This window comes from Mus pahari, chromosome 12, assembly GCF_900095145.1.
Source record: "Mus pahari chromosome 12, PAHARI_EIJ_v1.1, whole genome shotgun sequence".
Lineage (NCBI taxonomy): Eukaryota > Metazoa > Chordata > Mammalia > Rodentia > Muridae > Mus > Mus pahari.
The window spans coordinates 85,597,791-85,616,243 of record NC_034601.1 but is presented as its reverse complement, the minus strand read 5'-3'; the positions used below and the strand labels follow the sequence as shown (position 1 = coordinate 85,616,243).

The 18,453-nt window shown below is 48.8% G+C and overlaps 1 protein-coding gene across 4 annotated transcripts in view; it reads right to left on the bottom strand.

Annotated features, from left to right (window-relative positions):
• Dyrk1a (dual specificity tyrosine phosphorylation regulated kinase 1A) overlaps nucleotides 1-5,749 on the bottom strand; it is a 124,204-nt gene extending 118,455 nt beyond the window's left edge. For 3 of the 4 annotated variants that reach the window (XM_021208895.2, XM_021208896.2, XM_021208897.2), the window contains exon 1: nucleotides 4,777-5,042. The gene's annotated coding sequence lies outside the window, so the exon portion shown is untranslated. Of the gene's footprint in view, nucleotides 1-4,776 lie in introns of all 4 variants that reach the window. The other variant, XM_021208898.2, reaches the window with a different exon arrangement.
• Nucleotides 5,750-18,453: the final 12,704 nt, after the last annotated feature.

The following is an 18,453-nucleotide window of genomic DNA, read 5'->3' as shown; positions in this document are numbered from 1 at the left end:
TAGATAGATAGATAGATAGATAGATAGATAGATAGATAGATAAGATAGATAGATAGATAGATAGATAGATAGATAGATAGATAGATAGATAGATAGATTAAAACAGATCCAACAATATATCTGAGCAATCTGAGTTTTCAAACTATAGCACAAAAGCTTAATGGCCAATACTGAACAGAGACTGTTTAATAAACTGCCTTATTTCCAGAGATTTCTTCCAAAATATTTAGAAGTGAACAAGCAATGTTTCATTTCCCTTCATTCCACCTGTCTATAGAAGCAAACCCTCAGCCAAATAAATAGCCCCCTCCCTCCCGAAGGCCACAAACCCTAGCCTGCTGTGCAGCTAAGTGTGGTCACATGACTCGGTCCGACCACTAGCACATGGGTGGGGAAGACCCTGTTGTCCAATGGAGAGGAGACAGACAGACAGACATTAAAGGAATAAGTATATAAATCAGTCGTGACTCATCCTACAACTCTCGGCAGTAAAGGTTGTGAAAGGAAGGAGAAAGCCATGCTCGGCTCTCGTGGGGAGGCTAAGGGGGAATGCCTGCCTCGTGTGTGAAGTCCTAGATTTAACTCTGTGCACAGCTAAGGGGGAGAGGGACAGGGGGTGGGGACAGGAAAGGCATCCCTGAGCCAATGATGTAGAGGAGGAAGAGTGAGTATGTCTGAAAAGGAGACAGGGAAGAACAGAGAAGTATCCATTCCACCAACTGCACAGCAGGAACATGACAGCTGCGGACCTCCTGTCACAGGGGAAGACACCCATGCTGAGCCTAGGTCCTGAAATCACTCCCTATAAGTACTTGAGGAGCCTCAAGTACTCCTCCGAACCAGGTATCACGAAGCTCTTGGAGAAATGAAAGGCCAGTGTCAGCAATCTACCCAGACACACCCAGGACACAGCCTTAGCCATAAATCCCATTAGATATTTCTAAATTAAAAAGAAAAAAAAAGAAAAAAAATCAACTGATCGCTGAAATTGTTTTGTTTTTTTTTTCAATTTTAAAAAAAGGAACAAAAAAAGCTAGGGGGTTGTTTGACTGTGAAGATGTTTAAAGAAGAGCTGATGCCTTCCTTCTACACACTGGTTTCATACCATGTCAAACCATCACAGCAGGCTCCCACAAAGCAAAGCATCTCAATTATGAGATTTCAATTTTGTATGATAAAATGACTCATCACCGAGACACGACTTTTACATGACTCCTGTATATTATACACACATATCCCTTAGTCAAAAAGTATTTCTTGTCAAATTTTAGTTTATTAACAATAATAACATACATAAAAAAAATCATCCTTGAGAAAAATGGCATCTCTTCAGAACTAACTGCCAAGAATCCAATGTGGCTCCTTGTCAGCACAAATCTGCCTTGGTAGACCCTCAGCAGGTTAGACGTCCGACATTAGGTTTCTCTCTCAACCAAGAACTGTAACTCACTACAGAATGTTCAAATGAGAATTTCAAAGCCAAAATATAACTTTAAAAAGCATAGCTTCCAAGTCAATTTTTGTTTTTAATATATCAATATGAAACTAAAATTTTAAAAATAACACTTGCCTGCATTAGCTAATGTGAACCTTTATTTTAGTTATGTGAAACCTGCATTCAACTCTCACATACCCAACAAAAAACTTTACACTCAACAGCTTAACATTATGAAGTTGACGTGAAGCATAATTTCAAAAGATTCCTTCATTTAGGGACAACTTTAGGTAACTTAAAGTAATTTAATAATTTTTTTTCCAAGTACTTAAACACCAATTCTTATCCCCATATTTTGTAATCCCACCCCGTGCGAGCAGTGGGTTATGAGTTACCACAGACTGTCTTGCCATCAAACACAGCAATGGGTAGGACAGCACAGGGCCCCTGCCTTCAGAAGACATACCACTCCATACACTACTACTCGGTCCTACAACTGTGACAGGCAAACTGTGAAGTTACAGGTAACCCTATCTGTTACGTCTAAGCAAGAGATCTGTTTCTAAGACGAAAGTGGACAAGTACAAATGGAAGAAACCCACCAAGACACTCAACATAGAGTATTAGGGCCAAGTTATCGTCTAGAAAGACTACAGAACTATTGAGACTAGCAGCTGCAAGTGCTGAGCCATGTTCCTGACAGACTTTCTGGAAATGTGTGGTGTTGGCTGGGTCTGAGGGCTAAGCTCCTTCTTGAGAGGTAGAAGAGAAGTTGCTGGGAGGTGCGAACAAGAGGAAAATGACAAATTAACACACTTCTGACCACAAGTAGCAAGAGACTCAGAAATTAAGCCCTCCCTCTATGAGTCTAACTATGTACAATGTCCTTCAGTACAAAATGATTCTTGGTCATCCAAGATTCTATACGAAATTTCTTTCTGGAACAGACATTTGCCAACCATAAACTCTGTAACATCTCTGTGCTATTTAAATTTCTATTAAAAATGGTTTAAAGTAATACCCAAAGTAAACACACATAGTATTTCTTTCCTTGACAGTTACATAATAACACCCAGGACAGAATTCATGCCATGTCTGAAACATGCCATCTTAGCTTTAACCTCAGTCACTGCACTGCACTGCACTGCACTGCACAGACTTGAGCCCCTGCCTCACACGGTCAGTCACTCCCATCTGTGAGTCACAAGCACAGGAGTCCAGCCATGAAGAAAACTCAGTGACAGAGCAGAACTCTCAAGGGAGACTTCTCTAGCCAAGGGTCTTTTTGACTGTCCATGTTCTTGTGAATGGTATTTTTTTCCAACTCCTAGCACATAGCAGTGGCACAGCACATCGCATAGAGGTGACCGTTTTAACAGGTCACACACCAAAGTATCTTCAAGAAGCCCCACTGGATCCGTCAGTCTGTTTCCTACCCTTACAGATAATAACCATCCCTTCAACTCTACTCCTTCGAAAGACAACAACGCCTTCAGTATCCACCAGGCATAAGAAATATGTGTCCTTGCCTTACAGACACAGGGGCAGCCCTTCTAGAATAATCTCTGAGCTTATGCCTGAGGTAAATACAAACTTTCTGTGGTCATTTCTAAAGAGAACCTGGTGTAGATGCTGACAAGAGTTTTAACTTTTTGGCAAGATCTGAAGTCTAACGCTATTTGGACAGCACCACAGACACCACTGCCATCCTGGGGCAGAAGCTCCGAAGGGCAGGGCTCTTCTGTAAGACATGTACCCTGAAAATCCATGTAACCAAATAAACCTTCTTAACCATTATTCCTCTGAAACCTTGACAAGTGAAATCTGAGCTCCCGTCTCCCCTCCCACTTACAGTCTATTTAAAAATGTAATTCTTTAAGACAATTTAAAAAAATTTTAACAAACAAAAAGTAAGGTAATTCCACTACATTATTAATATTAACATCTCAAATCAAAATACCTAATAGTTATTCTTAACATGCAAAGTACAAAATGTCAAGAGGAATGAAACTATTTAAAGAAAAAAATAACTTCACACCAAACTTTATGACTTATCAATATGCAAAAAGAACTCTATACTGTAACAGTTAAACGCAAAGAACAAAATGCACCAGTGGTTTCAATTCTTCCACTCAAAAACAGACTAGTTTGCTGGGGGGGGGGGGGTGACAAGTTTCATTACAAGGGCTCATCTAAACTGTACTCCTGCAAACCCTAAATTAACTCTACCAAAACCTGTACCCAGTCTCTAGGTTACAGCCCTGAGTCATCATACAGTGCTTAATAATAAGTTAGGAGCCGGATGATCAGAAAGCCAGGCTAACAACTGACATAGGCCTCCTGGAGTCCTGGCTGTATGACCTTGGACTAGTCACTGCCCACCTCTAGGCTCAGTCTGCTCATCTGTAAAATGGGTAGCATTTCCAACTGGGAGGTTATGCGAGGGAATATATATAAGGCCTGGCACTAGTCTATGAGTGTGCAAACAGTCACAAGGGATATTTTCTTGGGATTTGACAGAACTCAAGAAGCAAATGATGCTGCACCTCGACGACAGGAGTCACATAATCCAGGGCTGGGCAAAGACAAGACAAGTCATTGGAGTCACTGACTCACGAATTTTGCCATTTTTAACTATTTCGGGGTAGGGAGGGGCCTCTAGCTTAGTGCTGATATTCAGCAGCCCTGGGCCCTCCGGAGCCTGAGTGGGTCTGCGCCTATAAATAGATGTTGAAGTTTTGAGGCGATACACAGGTCTCCATTCTAATTCCCGTCTCCTCCCGCTGCTATGCAGGTCACCCCGGCCCCTCCGCTGCCCTGGGTGGCCCGCGCTCGCCGCCCGACTTCCGAGCACACCGGGTCCCCAGGCCCGGGCCCACTGGGCCTCGCAGGCAGCAGGCTGCCGACCTTCGCCGGGGCGGCCCGGCCGGGCCTTGCGTCCTCGCCTCCCGGCCGGCAGCCCCATTTTCTGAACCCGTGCATTGTCCTTGCCCAGAACCCCGGCGCTCCGCACGCCGGTGGGGACCGAGAGGAGGGACGAGGGAGGAGCTGGGGGCAGAGGATGAGGAGGAAGAGGAGGAGGAGGAGGAGAACAGCCTCCTCCCCTGCGCCCGGGCAGCCAGTGGAGGTCTGGCGCCGGCCCGGCCCGAGGCAGCGGGTCCCACCCGCCGCAACTTTCCTCGGGGACGAGGCCTTCTTCCCCGGGCCCCGGGCCGCCCGCCCGCCCGCTCCTAAGATGGCAGGTCCCTCCCTCCCTCCGCTAGAGGCCTGGCGAGCCCGGCTCGCAGGCCCCGGGAAGCCGCGCGCAGGGCCGCGCCGCGCCGGGCGGGGCGGACACTCACCGGGACGATGGCGGGGCGCTCGCGCCGCTCCCTCCGGTGAGTCTCAGCCTCGAGCTCCCGCGCCGCGCTCCCGCCGCGGCCTCCGCAGCCAGCGCCGCCCCGGCCGCCTCTCTCCGCCCCCGGCGTCCCGGCTCCGCGCCGCAGCCGCGCTGGCTCAGGGTCCGTCGGGCTGGCGGGGCCGGCGGCGCCCGCGGCCGGGGAGGCAGGCGACAGCCCCTCCCCGGCAAATACCGCAGTCCCCGGGCCCCCGAGTGCCGGCGGCGGGGCCCGGCCCGGCCCGGCCCGGCCGGGTGCGGAGGGCGGCGGCGGCGGCGAGGCCGGGCGCCGAGCGGCGGCCGCTGCCGGCCGCTTCTTCCCGACGAGGATTTTTGTAAATCTCACAAAATGGCGCGCGCTCCGAAGCTGCGCAGCGAGCAGCGCCGGGGCCCGAGCGGCGGCGGCGGCGGCGGCGGCGGCTCCGCCAGGAGAGCCCGGACCGCCCGCCCCCGATCCCGCACAGACACTCGCGCACACTCACCGCGCGCACACTCGCCCTCGCACACGCTCCCTCACACTCACACCGGTCCCGCCCGCTCGCCGGCGGCGGCGGCGGCGGCGGCAGCGGCACCAACAGCAGCAGCAGGAACAGCAGCGCAAGCGGCGGCGGCGGCGGCGGCGCCCGCACCCCCGCTCGGGGAGTCCGCTCTCTCAGCCCGACCTGGGCCGCGATCGGCAGCAGCGACGGCAGCAGTCTCCCCGGATCCCCCCGCCGCGGTTGCCGCCGCCACCCCCGCCTCACTCCAATGGGGCTTTTTATTATTATTCGGGCGGGAAGCGAAAGGGTTTAAAAAAAAACCAACCAACAAAATGGCGACGGACCGACCCGGTCGCTATAGCAACTGTCAATCAAAACGCAAAACCCCGGCTGACGTGCTGACGTCCTCCGCCCGCCCCCCCGGCCCCAAGCCGGCGGGCGGGGCCTGTTGCTCGGGTAACGGCAGATTCCGTTCCCTCCTTCCCCTCTCTCCTCCGTCCCCCAGCCAACCACCCAACCCCCCTCAGGTCACGTGAAGGATAAATTCGGAGCTCGGGCCCGCTAGGAGTGTCAGAGGAGGGCGCGTGATCCGCTCGGGGGAGGGGAGAGGAGGGAAGGGAAGGGACGGGGGCGAGGCGGTGGCCTGCCGGTGCGCGAGCGAGCGGGCGCCTGCCGCCCCGCGGCCGCCTCGCCCCGCCCCCGCGCTCGCTCCCACGCCGACTGCGGCCGGGCCGGCGCGCGTCCCCGCAGCGCAGCGCGCTCCCGCGCCGCGAGCCCGCAGCCCCGCCCGCGCGTCCCGGGGAGGGAAGGGAAGCGGAGGGCGAGCCGCCCACCGCGCGGCCCGGCGAGGCCGCCGTCGCGATCCCCTACCCGACCGGGCCGGCGCAGGCCGGGACGGTCGCCGGCGTCCGGCTCACCTCCGGAATCCCGCCGGCGGCTGCAGGCGCGCGGCCGCCACCTTGCTCGGACCGTGCCCGCGCGCGGGCCGCGCAGAAACTTTCCAGGCTGGGCACGCTCCCGGGCGCCGGTTCCCCGGCTTCTCCATCGGAATGCCCAGCCAGCGCCAACCCCAGGGCTTTGGGAGGGGGTTGAGTGGTTTGGGGAATTTTTGGGGGGGTTTTTTTGTTTTTGTTTTTGTTTTTTTATTATTCTTGCCTGTCATAAGTCACCTCGGTTTCCCGATTCTTAATTTGCCCACTTGGCCTTAACCGGCGAATCTTCACTGGAATTCTGCCTTTCGTTTTTATTTATTCTACTGTCTTCCTTCCGCCTGGCTAAATACCGCTGGGTGTCCTCTCGGGCCATTGACACTGAAGTCCCCTGTGCTGGCTACTTTGTAATTAGGAGATAGCCACTGGCAAAAATTGTATTTTGTACCTCTTCTAAAATAATGGCGTTAGCTTGTAGCTTAAAAGGGTATACATAAGATATTTTCGTGTGTAAGTATAAACACTGTTGCACACCAAAAGTAACTGGATTTATTTCTACACTTGATTTTTACCATATTGGTGTCGACATTTTGCTTAAGCTCTTTGCAACAGATGCAGTTTTATAAACAAATGTAAAAAACACCAATCAGTACTGGTCTCTGTGCAGTATGATCCTAGGAAACACTTGACTTCAGTGATTCCCAACAAACTTCCTATAGTTAGTACACCACTGATACACTAAAGCACCTATTCAAAACACAGAAAAAAAAAAAAGGACAAAAACTAAAGCAAATTAGGGCACGGGAAGGAAAGTAAGTTGCTTTAGACTGCCCCGGATATAAAAAATTTCCAGCATCTGACAAACATACTTTTGGCTGCCCTGTTGATATTATTTAATTAAAGTCCACAAACAATGTAATTAATCTGAAGAAACTGAAGTGTCCAAGAGTGTCCCATACACAGAAGTTAGGTCCTTCCCAAACACAAGCTTTCTCCAGTTCCTCCTGCCTCACCTCCAGGTTCTCACCCCATTGACCAGAGATTCTTTTCCAGCACAACGCTAAAAACTAAAATCCCCATCAAACGTTTGACAGCTGGTAAAGGGGGGAACCTGGGTAACACTGGCCGACTATGACAGTGTGTAAAGGAATAGGTCAAGCTGGAAGCCACTCCGTGTGAGGCAAAATCTGAAGGCTGTGCACACTGCAGCTTAGGAAGTGTTGATCCCTGTATCTAAGAGATGAACCCTCTCCCAAACCCATACTATGGCAGCCTTACCTGACACCAGTCAATGAGTTGTCATGTCTGGGCTGCGAATGCTATCAAGTATTGGATATGGATGTCACCTATAAAGTGGCCTGCACATTATGGCTGGTGACAACCAAGGGATACAGTGGCCTCTGGAAGAAGCACCAGTCTAGTGTTGCCCAGACACAGAAATTAAAACTGTGGTTTATGTGAGAATCCTATCTGAGAACATGGAAAAGCAAAGACGGTCTCCTGGTCTCAGTCACTGCCATCCAGCCCGTTCTAGAGCACCCGATCCTCACAGAAAATGACCCAGCCCATTCTACAGAGAAAAGACGTGACTAGTGACACCCTGGCTTGACACTACCTGTGAGCAGTGAGGACAGGATTCAAATCCAAGAGTATTTGCAACCCAGTGTTCCCACCACACCAAAGTGTTTATTTGGAGAGTAAATCTTCACAGAGGTCATCAAGTCAAAAAATGAGATCTTTGGGCTGGATCCAGATTCGGAATGACCAATGTCCTTAAAGCAAGCTGGACATAAAGACACAACAAACCAGTGTCAAGGGATGGAAAACCAAGGGGCAAGGAAAATTGGAGACTACTGAACACTGGTCAAGGACAGATGCACCCTGGCTGTCCAGTCTGCACCTCCTTTGTGACAGAAACCCAGTTGGGTTGCCAACAAGGTTTCTCCTGGCTCCCCGAATCCCGTTATTGATCATCTCAGTGGTGCACTATTTTAAACCCATTAGGTTGAGTAGATGGAATGGCGCTGGGAATTAAACCGCCTCTGCCCCTCAGGTGAGGCAAGAAGGAAAACAATTCACAATTCAGCCCTGGACAGTGCCAGGCCTGCCATCCAACCCCCTCCCCCTCGATCCCCACAGACCAGGACTGATGGAGTAACTTGTGGTACGTGACTTCATACCTTACAGATGCAGTCCATCGGTGTATATATAAATACTAAAACAGAGGAAGATGAAGGCCTTATAGAAACTGATGTAGATAATAGGATGTGAACTAAGAAGCTAATACCTCTCTGCATCTGAGGTACAAAAACAAAAAACAAAACAACAACAACAAAAAATGTACGGTCATTTAAACAATGTAACAACGTGAGTGAAAAAGTCATGGTGTAAACAGAGGTTGTGGCCAGAGCTGCTGGATCAAAACCTGGGCTCTTAAAACCTAACACATTAAGAAGACAGACAGTAGTGAGAATGTGGAGATTTATTCAACTTAGCTACACCAGGAAGAGGAACGGGAGGCCCAGTGGATAGAGGTCAAGAACTAAGCTCAGTTAAGCAGGCCCTGCCCGAGCTGTCCCACCCAACATAAACAAGCTCTGAGATCCTCTCTTGTGCAAGGTGGTCTAGCAAGTTGTCAGAGGGTATGAAATCTCTTCCTCTTCGGACTGGCACTGAGACCTGTTCCTTCTCCCAGCCTGCAACTCCTGGGGAAATTCCAATTCCTTGGGGTGCATTGTCTGATAGCCAGTGGGAAAAATTGCATTTCCTCCTGCCAGCAAAGCTTACAAGACTGCCCAGGGAAGTCCTTGTACTCTCTTCATGGTAACATATTCTTCCAGGGTTTCCTAGGGAAATGTGTGGGGTCCTCACTCTACACATGCACTGAGAGTCCTTCTTTATTACTTGTAAAAATGATGATCTTTTTTTAAACCTCCCTGAGAACCTATGGGCAGGTGATGATTTCTGGGGGAAAGGGAGACGTTCTCTTCAGTGGTATAACCACTGGTAAATTACCCATACTCCTCCAGTAAATAATCTCTCACCCATGCTCCTGTAGGCAACTTCAGTCAAACGTATTGGGTGCCCCCCAAATATGATTACTAGATATCTGCATTCCCTGCATATCTGGTGAACACTCCAGAAGACAGGAAGACCGGTATCTTTATGTTGACTTCTTTGCTGCTAAAAAGGAGAAAGAAAGAAATGAAGTGCATGTTGTCAGGCCACATTATGGATACCTCCAGCTTGCACTCAGCAAGCCAGCCAATTTTACTGTGGCTGCTTACCTCTACTCCCAGCATATCCCAAAGCAAGTCCTCCCCTACTTCTTCTCTGCTTCTCTTAGCCATGGTCCTGAGTGAAATGCTGGGCCAGCACCTTAAACTGCTTTATGCCCAGATATGGCTCAAACAATCCCCTTGTCTTGAAAGCGATACTGATTTCCTTCTCATCCTGTAGGCATGTTTGCCAGGACTATTTCATAAATTATCATTAACAGTTTCTTTCCCTGGGACTTTAAGAAAAAAATAAATAAATAGAAGAATCTGAAGTTTCAAAAAGAAGAGAACACACCTCAACAAGGAGGATGGTGAGAGCAGGTGCCTGAGAGCTGTCCCCAGATGTCTGCAAGACACTGCCTCACACCTGTGTGCACCGGTACACACACGGAGAGAGACAGAGACAGAGAGAAATGCATGCTCCGTCTCTAATAATAAGGTTTTTTAATTTAGTATTTAAAAAAATATGAAAAATGTGTTAGGTTGACACACATGGTTTCTACTGTTTGAGAACATTCTGAACCTGCACTGTGATTCTGGCAACACTTAGGAAGAAATGCACTCCTCATAGATCCACACCTGTCCTTATGGTCCCAGTTGCTACGACTGACCAGTTGAAGCACCGTGACCAAAAGCAGATTGGGGAGGAAAGGGTTTAATCGGCTCACACTTCCATATCATTGCTCATCACCAAAGGAAGTCAGGACAGAAACCCAAACAGGGTCTACTGGCTTGCTCCTCATGGCTTGCTCAACCTGCTTTCCTAGAGAACCCAGGACCACAGGCCCAGGGGATGGCTCCACCCACCGTGGGTTGGGCTCTCCCCCACTAACACTAATTAAGAAAATTCCCTATGGGATTGCCTATAGCCTGATCATAGAGAGGAATTTTCTTAATTGAGGTTGCTTCCTCTTTGGTGGCTCCAGCTTGTGTCAAGTTGACACAAAACTATCCAACACAACTGACCCCTTGTCGACTTGATACGCAGATACATCACTGTGAAGACACAAGTCTTCCCTTCTCATCCCTTCCCAAGATCTCATTCCCAAGATCTCATGTTGAAAATATACATAGCTCTAGAAATCCCACAGTCTTAACAAACTCAAGCACATTAAAGTCTGATCTCTTTAATAGATCCAAAATCTCTTAAAAGTTCAAAGTCTTTCAGCCATGGGCTCCTATAAAAATCAAAATCAAGTTAAATATTTTCTCACTTCAAGAGGGAAGAACAAGGAAGGGCACAGTCACATCTGAACAAAGCAAAAAAAAATCCAATTAGTGTAAATAACTCAATGTCCAATTATCTGGAATTCACTCACGATTTTCCAGGCTCCTCCAAGGGGTTTGGGGCACTTCTCCAACTCTGCCCTCTACAGCACTCAGCTTGTCCTCTAGGCTTCTAGGCTCCGGCTGGCTCCACTCCACAGCTGCTACTGCTCTTGCTGGTCATCCCATGGCACTAGCATCTCCAAAACTGCTGGAATCCCTTGCTGCAACTGGGCTACATTTTCACCAATAACCTTTCCTGGGCTCCCTTCAGGGACTGCGGCTTGGCCACACAGTGCCAAGCCCCAGCCACTCTTTATGACACCTTCGTGCCTTCAAAACCAGGACCACTGGGTGATTCTTCAACTGCCACGTTCAGCTGCCAGCACAAGGTACAACTTCAGCCATCTCTGGAACACAGCTCCTGTGTGCCAACTGAAGAAACACTTACCAGAAGATTTCACCTCAATGATACTGGTCTCCTCTTAATCACAGCTAATTCTTCAACCCCAGCTAACCAACATCCATTGTTCCAGTAACTCCACTCTCTTATTAATCACAGCCTACTCTTCAGCCCCAGCTGATCAGACAGTACAGATTCTTCACACAAATGGCCCAGTAGGGTCTTTGCTTCTTTGTGAAACTTCCAAGCCCAGGCCTCCGTCTTCTGCGCTGCTTTCAAGCTCCTTATCCTCCAAGGTCCTACAGAACATCCCTCTGAGCTGTCAGGTCTGTGACAGCAACACCCCACTATGCTGGCACCAACTTGCCTGGGGGTTTCTTTCCCTGCAATGAAACACCGTGACCAAAGGAAAGGTGGGGAGGAAAGGGTTCATCTGGCTTACACTTTCGTATCACTGTTAATCTTCAAAGGAAGTCAGGGCAGAAACCTGGAGGCAGGAGCTGACATAGAGGCTGTGGAGGCATGCTGCTTACTGGCTTGCTCTCCATGGCTTGCTCAGCCTGCTTTATTATAGATCCTAGGACCACCTGCCCAAGATGACACTGCCCACAGTGGGCTGGGCCCTCCCCATCAATCACTAATTAAGAAAAATGCTCTACAGGTTTGCCTACAGCCTAATCCTATGGAGTCCTTTTCTTAATTGAGGTTCCTTCCTCTCAGAAGACTTTAGCTTGTGTCAAGTTGACATAAAACCAGCCAGCACATCACCTAAGCAATAATTTCAAAGGGGGATGCCCCCAATGAAGTTGACAGACAGTTCACTGTTAGGAAGAAGGCTCAGACCACAAACCCTGTTGGCCCAAAGGTTCAGAAATCCAACAGTTCTCGCCAGTACCCTCTGTCTAGGCTGCACCGTGTAAGTGTGGAAGACATGCTGCTGTCAGCTGCACACTCTCCAGCATTTACAATGGTTTCCCTATTTTGCTTTAAGTCAATACTGTAGCAATGGCATCGCTACCTAACTATGTTACATTTACAGCTCTATTTCTTTTTTTTTTTTAAAAAAAAAGATTTATTTATTACTATTCATTAGTACACTGTGTCTGTCTTCAGATGCACCAGAAAAGGGTGTCAGGTCTCATTACAGATGGTTGTGAGCCACCATGTGGTTGCTGGGATTTGAACTCAGGACCTTCAGAAGAACAGTCAGTGCTCTTAACCACTGTACAGCTCTATTTCTAACCTATACATTCTTTAAGGGATGAGGATATCTCCCTCTCTTCCTCTCTCTCTATCCCCCGTCCCCCTCTCTCTCTCAGTACCTGGAGATTAGAACCCAGGACTTCCATGCATGCTAGGTAAATGCTTTACCACTGAACTACATCTCCATCCCATAGATTCTGGGTTTTCACCTTTATCTCACACCGGCATATCTGGCATGTTATAAGTACTGTTTTGTATTTGTGTCTGCCCATGTACACGTGCTTGGGTTGTCCTTTGTGTATGCTAAAGACTGGACTCAATGGCTCCTGCTCTACCACAAAGCTACACCACTAGCTCTATTCTGATTTTTCCTTTCAAATATTTATTTATTTATTTACTTACTTACTTAGAGACAGGGTATCACTATTGGGGCTTTGGCTTGCCTGGCACTTGCTGTATTGCCCAAGCAGTGTCAAAGACACAAAACTCTGCCTGCCTCTGCTTCCCGAGTGCTGACTGAAGGCATAGAACCACCAATGTGGTAAAAGACTGAGCTGTTTGTCTATTGTCTCCATCCTGTCCATAAAGGTCTGAAGCCATCAACTGACTTGGACAGCAGCAGGAAATGAGTGTTTTCTGAGCTTAACGGATGGCACATATACTGCCAGGGGAAAGAGGGATTAGCCAACAAAGCCTAAAGAAGCAGGTTCCCCCTCAGAGCTATGACAGTGTGGGTGGTCACTATACATCCCCATAGTTCTGAAACAGCTGGGTGTCTTGATGTCCTCGTCCACTTAGCACTTCACCCCAACGTATATCCAGTTTGAAAACTATGGTTCTGGGGAGACAGCTCAGTCAGTGAAGGGCTTGCCTAAGTCAAACTCCAGCACCCACATAAAAAGACAGGTGAGGTGTGCGCAGCCGAGCTCCCAGCACTAAGGAGGCAGAGCCTGGAAGATCCCTGGGGCTTACAGGCCAGCCTGCCTAGCCTTATCAGTGACATCCAGATTGCAGAGCCACCACCAAGGTGACTGGACTGGAGAGATGGCTCAGTGGTTAGATCACTGACTGCTCTTCCAGAGGTCCTGAGTTCAATTCCCAGAAGCACATGATGACTCACAACCATCTGTCAAGGGATCCTACTGAAGAGAGCTACCAGATCACAGAAACTACAAGCGAGGGGACTAGACAGGACCTTGAAGTAGTGAATATTGAGTTTCATATCCAAAAATGCAAAAATAACAGCCAAAGGATCTCTCTACATACACTTTGGTCAGCTTAAAGGCAAAGTCAAAAGGCGAAAGCCCTCTTATGAGAGACAACACACACCTGTGCATCCCACATCTGTACTTCCTTTCAGACTTTTTTTTATTGATTCTTTGTGGATTTCACATCATACACCCTTTCGCCCAAACAGTTTTACTTGAAAATGTTTATTGCAATGAGTCATTGGTCTGGTTGGAGGCCTCTGGCTTCTCCCCACTGGGACTCCCTTCGGATATCCTGTTGTTGTCCTGTGTCATGAAGCTCCTGCAGCTTTTTCTGTGGGACCAGCCTCATCACGTGCTCCAGCAGTTCACTGATAACATGTACGTTAGTGTGGGCCAACTCAAAGCCCTGGATCTGGACCTGGCTGTTAGCTGAGTTGGTCAGCCTGCCAGCTCTCCCAAGCCCAAGCTACCAGGGCCAGCTCTCCCACTTTGCCCAGGTGAGGGATGGGGCCAGTTCTCCTTCCTGTGGCAGCTGGTAAAGGGTTGACTCTGCTTCCTGCACCCATGCCACCAGGGCTGGCTCTCCCACACAGCGCCAGCCCCTTTCTTGGGCACAAACCCTTGAGCCAACTCACCCATGCCCACTCCACCAGGACCAGTGCTACTGAGCTGCTCAGACAAAGCACAGGACCTGCTATCCCAGGTGGTTTTGTTTATTTGTATTCTGTGTGTACGTATGTTTTGCCTGCATGTATATCTGTGCATCATATACATGCAGTGCCCTTAGAAGCCAGAAGAGGCCATTGGGCCCTCGGGAGCTAGGGTTACAGGTGATGTGTGCCGTGTAGGTGCTAGAAACTGAGCCCAGGCCTTCTGGAAGAACAGCCAATGTTCTTAACTGCTGACTCTTCTCTCCAGTCCCCTCCAGACTTTGCTAAGCAGGAAAGTATTGATTGTGTCTCCCTTTTTATTGGATAAGACAAGTAGAAGAGAGCTGGACAGAGGGAGCCACTAACCCCATGTCCCAGAGAGCCAGGTGTAGTGGCGCACGCCTTTAATCCCAGCACTTGGGAGGCAGAGGCAGAGGCAGGTGGATTTCTGAGTTCGAGGCCAGCCTGGTCTACAGCGCAAGTTCCAGGACAGCTGGGGCTACACAGAGAAACCCTGTCTCGAAAAACAAAAAACAAAAACAAAAAAAAAAAATTAAGAATTAAGCATATCACTTAAAAAGCCAAGCTGAACTGAGGATAAAACCAAGCACTGACGCCTCCCACCAGCCTTCTTGACTCTTTTGTCCTTTGCCCTGCTTGCAGGAAGACTAAAAAATTCCTTATTGTATCGCTGCTTGCTGAAAAAGCTTAAAGGATGCCTGGCTGCACTGGGGTGAGGTTTGAACTCAAGCGTGTGGCACTGCCATCCCTTTGTGATCTGCCCCCTCTGCCTTCTTTGCCGAGGCTTCTCAAATGTGTACTTCCTAACACACATGGTTATTTCATGGCTGTTGTCCTTTCCCTGAAAGGCCTCATTCCCTATGAAAGTACGTATCTCCTGGGTCTTCATCGTGGGCTTCCTCTTCCATCTGCAGGAGAAAAGGAAGGCCTTCTAAGGCACAGACCTTAGCTCCTGGTCTTTAGCTCAGCGCTCAGCTCAGCACCTGATCTGCACAGAGCACAAGATAAATGCTTCTGAAAGAACAAAATCATTGAACTGCAAAAACAGCGAGGACTGAATATAGCCGGTCAGCCCAGCGACAAGGAAATGGTTAACAACCAAGAGAAACTGGCTTTCAGTGTGGTTTGAAAGAGGTGGCCCTCTGCTTCCGGCCTTCCTCTCCTCCCACCAGATAACACTTCCTGAACTTCAGAGGGAAGTCTGTCAGAGGGCAGCCGCCCCGGCACCAGTAAGCCAGAGCCGGAGGCGACAGGGACTGCACAGCATTCCCTTGCTATGGCTACAGAGATATTTAGGGAAGATCACCCCAAGAACGGCAAGGAGCAGGTCACCTTCCGACGGCCAGAGATAACCTTGACATTTTCTTCCGGTTTCTCCCAGGTCTATTTCTCTGTCCCGAGAAGTAGACCTGAGAGAAGGAAGAACCCTGGTAGATACCGGAAATAGGAGAAACTTCTTGGGCTTTGCAGATGGACTCGGGAAGTGGAGGGTAGAAGCCCAGAATCCTGAGATGACAGAGCCAGGGAGATGTGACCTGGAGGAAAGTGGGGATGTATTCTCATCAGGGCTCTCAGAGTGCCAGTCCCTGCCTTGAGCGGGAGGCTGGAGCAACATCACAGATTCATAGATAGATGTTGGGGCTGGCAGGGGCACCACCCTTACCTGTCAAAACCCCGCACCCCAGAAGGAAAGCCCCTCACCCCTAGAGGGAAAACCCCTCACCCGTAGAAGGAATTGGTGACTTTGACAATCACAGTGACTGGAGGGCAGGGACAGGGGACATGGAGATCTAGTCTAGACTCTCATCTGTTCTCTTGCTCTAGGGACTTGGGTCTTTGAATGATCCCTTTTTAAAATTACACTTATTTATTAGAGAGAGAGGGGGGAGGGAGGGAGGGAAGGAGGGAGAGAGAGAGACAGAGAGACAGAGAGAGAGAGAGAGAGAGAGAGAGACAGAGACAGAGAGACAGAGAGAGAGAGACAGAGAGAGAGAGCGCATGCGCGTGTGGGACTAGACGTTCAGGCACACACACAAGGCACATGCGGAGCCCAGAAGACAACCAGAAAAAGACAGTTCTCCTTTTCCACTCTGTCCAAGTTCAGGTTGTCAGGGTTGGTGGTGAGCGCCTTCAACTGCCTGGGAGCCACCTTGCTGTCTCTGTTTCCTTGGAAGCAGATGCTGTCACAGAGGGCCACCTCTGTCTGTTGGCGATGTGTTCTGGCATTTTTCTTTAGCTAAAGGTTGAACATGCTCTACAGCCTCCTCGTTGATTTTCTCAGTGCACTGTTTCTTCAGAGCAACAAATCCGCATATGTGGTGCAGGACGAGTTGGGCAACGAGACCCTGAGTCTTGGGTGCTTTGGTCTGGGGTTTCTCAGCTTTGCTTGTGGGCACACCATCTTCTTTGGAGAGGTTGACATGCTTTCAAGTTTCTGCGGGCTCTTTCTTGCCCCAATTGTCAAGGCGCAGTAGCACCTGTCAGCCCAGGACATCCTTCTCATCTCCTTTTACAATAAATAACCAAGTTGAGGGGCTGGAGAGATGGCGCAGCGGTTAAGAGCACTGACTGCTCTTCCAAAGGTCCTCAGTTCAAATCCCAGCAACCATATGGTGGCTCACAACCATCCTTAACAAGATCTGACGCCCTCTTCTGGAATATATGAAGGCAGCTACAGTGTACTTACACATAATAAATAAATAAATCTTTAAAAAAAAATAACCAAGTTGAGAGCACTCAGTGTGGCAGCTACAAGCACCCTGAACAGACTTTGTGTGTCCCCTCTCCAGGTCTCCTTGGTCTATTGCAGGAAAACTTCATCCTGAACACCGGGTGCACTCTGCCATGATCAAGATCCCTTCTGTGATGGTTTGTATATGCTCAGCCCAGAGAACTGCACTGTTAGAAGGTGTGGCCTTGTTGGAGTAGGTGTGTCACTGTGGGTGTGGGCTTTAAGACCCTCATCCTAGCTGCCTGGAAGCCAGTCTTCTCCTAGCAGCCTTCAGATGAAGATGTAGAACTCTCAGCTCAGCCTGCACCATGCCCGCCTGGATAACTCCATGTTCCCACCTTGATGATAGTGGACTGAACCTCTGGACTGTAAGCCAGTCCCAATTAAATGTTGTCCTTATAAGAATTGCCTTGGTCATGGTGTATATATAGTATATATTGAATGTGGTAGAATACCCAAAAGCTATTTTTTTTAACTTAAACTAAGTCTGAAGTTTAGATGCAAACTAATATTACATCTACTCAGATCAAAAAAGGCACAGGAATTAAAATTGTGACATTAGGGGCCAGAGAGATGGCTCAGTTGTTAAGAGCTTTGGGAACCAGAGACTGGCTCCCAGCACGCAGGTAACCAAGTCAGCATCTCCTCAAATGCCTGCGACCCAAGCTCTGAGTGGGATGGAAACAGGAGGGTCATTGGGCTTCCCTGGCTTTCAGCCTAGCAAGACATAAGCCCAAGGTTCGTAAAGATCCTGTCTTGGTGAAACAGGCAGGGAGTGATGGAAGAGGGCACTTGATGACCCACACAAGCTCAAAAGTATACAAACCTACACACACACACACACACACACACACACACACACTTACATACACACACTCAAATACATACATAGACACACACACTCAGACACACATGAACACATACTCACACTCAGACACACACACTCAGACACACATGAACACATACTCACACTCAGACACACACACTCAGACACACATAGACACACACACTCACATAGACACACACATACTCACACTCACACACATACTCAGATAGAAACACATACTCAGACATAAACACATATAGACACACACTCACATAGACACACACACATGTTTAATTACACACACACATTCACATAGAACACATAAGTGAATGAATGATGAATTTTAATGTGTGTGATATTAGTGCATGGTGAGACAGATATAATGGAATTGCTCGCCCCTAAAAATGAGACATTTGAAATCAGTGGGAAGTAAGGGTATTGCTACAACAGATTATCTATACAGCCCAAGGAAGGCTGGATTTTTCAGAAAGGTTAATTATTAGTAAATAATGGTGAAATGAAAAAATTCACCTTCTAAGTATTGGAAGCACCTTTAATCCCAGCACTTGGGAGGCAGAGGCAGGCAGATTTTTGAGTTCAAGGCCAGCCTGGTCTACAAAGTGAGTTCCAGGACAGCCAGGGCTA